The following is a 3,681-nucleotide window of genomic DNA, read 5'->3' as shown; positions in this document are numbered from 1 at the left end:
AATGACTCGAACTCAGTCCTTAATTGAAGACATTATAAATCTTCATGTTAAGTACGAATGAGGGAGTCCTGGATTAAGGGATATCCGGATAGCCGGATTATATCCTTTGGCTGGACTGTTGGACTATGAAGATACAAGATTGAAGACTTCGTTCCATGTCCGGATGGAACTCTCCTTGGTATGGAAGGCAAGCTTGGAAATACGGATATGTAGATCTCCTTCCTTGTAACCGACTCTGTGTAACCCTAGCCCCCTCCGGTGTCTATATAAACCGAAGGGTTTAGTCCGTAGGACGAACGACAACAATCATACCATAGGCTATCTTCTAGGGTTTACCCTCTTCGATCTCGTGGTAGATCAACTCTTGTACTACTCATATTATCAAGAACAATCAAGCAGGACGTAGGATATTACCTCCATCAAGAGGGCCTGAACCTAGGTAAACATCGTGTCCCCTGCCTCCTGTTACCATCCGCCTAGATGCACAGTTCGGGACCCCATACCCGAGATCCGCCGGTTTTGACACCAATATTGGTGCTTTCATTGAGAGTTCCTCTGTGTCCTCATCGTTAGGCTTGATGGATCCTTCGATCATCAATAGCGATGCAGTCCGGGGTGAGACTTTTCTCCCTGGACAGATCTTTGTATTAGGTGGCTTCGCACTGCGGGCCAACTCGCTTGGCCATCTGGAGCAGATCGAGAGTTACGCCCCTGGCCACCAGGTCAGGTTTGGAAGCTTAAACTACACAGCCGACATCCGTGGAGACTTGATCTTCGATAGATTCGATCCCTTGCCGAGTGCGCCGCACGGTCACGATGAGCATGATTTAGCTGTACCATCGGACAATGTTCGGGAGATTGCGCCGGCAACCACTCCGACCCTCAATTCGGAGCCAATTGCGCCATCCATGGACGGGTGGATAGACCCCGCCACGGAAGCCGCACTCTCAGCGGCGATCGAGCCAAGTATCGACCTTACCCTTCATGGGAGCCATGACGCCGAACAGCCGGATTCTTCCACGGCCACGGACTCCGAACCGCCTGCGCCCGTGCCTATCGAATCCGACTTGGCGCCGATCATGGAGTTCACCTCCGCGGATATCTTTTAGCACTCGCCCTTCGGCGACATACTGAACTCATTAATGTCTCTCTCCTTGTCAGGACAGTCCTAGCCGAACTATGTCCGGCAAGATCGGGATGCAGATGACGAAGAAATTTGCCTCCCACCCACCACTCAGTTAGTAGCCACTGTCGACGATTTGACCGACATGCTCGACTTTGACTCCGAAGACATCGACGGTATGGACGACGATGCAGGAGACGAACAGGAACCACTGCCCACAGGGCACTGAACAGCCACCTCATCATACGATATATACATGGTGGACACACCCAAAGAAGGCAATGGCGACGGGACAGCGGAGGATGACCCCTCCAAGAAGCAACCCAAGCGCCGACGACAGCGGCGTCGCTCTAAGTCTCGCCAAAGCAAAAGCGGTGATACCGGCACAGGAGATAATAGCACTCCAGATAGTGCCGACGATGACGACAATCCCCTCCAGCAAAATTTAGAGCGGGAGGATGGAGAAGCCAGCCCTCCCGAGAGAGCGGCAGATGGAGAGGCGGAGGATGATAATTACATGCCTCCCTCTGAAGACGAGGCAAGCCTCGACGATGACGAATTTTTCATGCCTGAGGATCCCGTTGAGCAAGAGCGCTTCAAGCACCGGCTCATAGCCACGGCAAATAGCCTTAAGAAAAAGCAACAACAGCTTCAAGATGATCAGGATTTGCTAGCTGACAAATGGACTGAAGTCCTTGCGGCCGAGGAATATGAACTCGAACGCCCCTCCAAGAGTTACCCAAAGCGCATGTTGCTACCCTGACTAGAGGAGGAAGCATTAAAACCTATATCTCCAGCGTATGACACAGCTGATCAGCCACCTCGTGGCCGCGACAGAGAGGCATTTCAGCCAAAAGCTCAGCCCGCACCCCGACGCCACTCAAATAAAAATGTCAAGGCACAGGGAAATGCGCTAGACCTACGAGACGTATTGGAGGACAAATAAAAACATGCAAGATCAATCTACGGATCACGAGGGCGCGCCACTACGCGAGACGATAATCGTCACACCGGATATAGTAAAAGTAAATCCGGCCAGGCCGAACACAGCGGACAAGACTCATTTGAGTTGCGTCGCGACATAGCCCAGTACAGAGGCGTCGCACACCCTCTATGCTTCACAGATGAAGTAATGGATCACCAAATCCCAGAGGGTTTCAAACCCGTAAATATCGAATCATACGACGGCACAACAGATCCTGCGGTATGGATCGAGGACTCCTCCTGCACATCCACATGGCCCGCGGTGACGATCTACACGCCATCAAATACCTCCCATTTAAACTCAAAGGACCAACTCGGCATTGGCTCAACAGCCTGCCAGCAGAATCCATTGGTTGTTGGGAAGATCTGGAAGCCGCATTCCTCGACAACTTCCAAGGCACTTATGTGCGACCACCAGATGCCGATGACTTGAGCCACACACTACAAAAAAATACACTTCCGTGATGATACGTGTTTGTCACAGTAGGTCGCTTTTTTGTCATGCATGTACATCCATGACAAATTTATGATAGAATCAAGATAGTCGTACATGTGCTGTCGTAGAAGTGTTCCATGACATTACCAACATTATCATCACGGAAGTGTCCACTTCCATGACAATAAAGCGCGCGTCATAGAAGTGCTTTCGTCAAGGGTGACCGACACGTGGCATCCACCGTAACGGAACGCTGTTAAGCTATCGGGTCGGGTTTTGGATCCGATAACCCGTTAATAGCCCCGACCAATGGGGATTTTCCACGTGTAAAATCATCGTTGGCTAGAGGAAACACATGTCAGCTAATCGTTGGGACAGATGTCATCCACTCACTGGACAGAAGGCGCCTCTGATACGTTGACACGTGGCACGGACCAACAGTGGCCCATTCCTGTGAAAAGGCCGGCCCATTTGACTTGGTCAAAAGCTGGCGGGCCGGCCCATGGAAAGCCTGTTAACGGCCTATTCGCATATAGCCCATTTACAGCCCGCTAATCCAAGGCTCGTTACGCCCTATCCGAATTAGGCCCAGTAGCGTCATCCGGGCCGTCCAATATGATTCCAGCCCGTTTTTCACTTCTGGCCCATGTATAGCCCATGACGTCTTTCGACCCATATGAGGCCCTTTGTTACTCTTGGCCCATTAGCGGCCCGTGCTGAAACTGGCCCGTAATGACTAGTGTATTACTTTAAACCCATTAACGGCCCATGGTGAAACTGGCCCATAATGAACAATGTATCACTTTATACCTATTAACGGCCCGTTATTCCGTTGGGCCGTTTCCAGCCCAAGTTAACTTTCGGCCTTCTGAGGGCCCATTTATTCTTGGGCTCATTTGCAGCATTCAGTTACTTACAGCCCGTTATTTTCATTTTCTGTTTGTGGGCAAAATTCAGCCCGTCGTTACAGTCCGCCCGTTTGCGGACCCTTAGTCTGTTGGGCCTTATTCATAGCATCACGAAATACGGCCTATTAACGGCCCATTATGGTTAGCCCATAAAACGTATGATTTCCATTAAAGGCCCATCTACGGCCCATTAAAGGCTCATACAAGACCCATAAATGAGCTGGCGGCCC

Source organism: Triticum aestivum, chromosome 5A (genome assembly GCF_018294505.1).
Source record: "Triticum aestivum cultivar Chinese Spring chromosome 5A, IWGSC CS RefSeq v2.1, whole genome shotgun sequence".
In the NCBI taxonomy this organism is placed as follows: domain Eukaryota; kingdom Viridiplantae; phylum Streptophyta; class Magnoliopsida; order Poales; family Poaceae; genus Triticum; species Triticum aestivum.
This window is presented reverse-complemented; position numbering follows the sequence as displayed.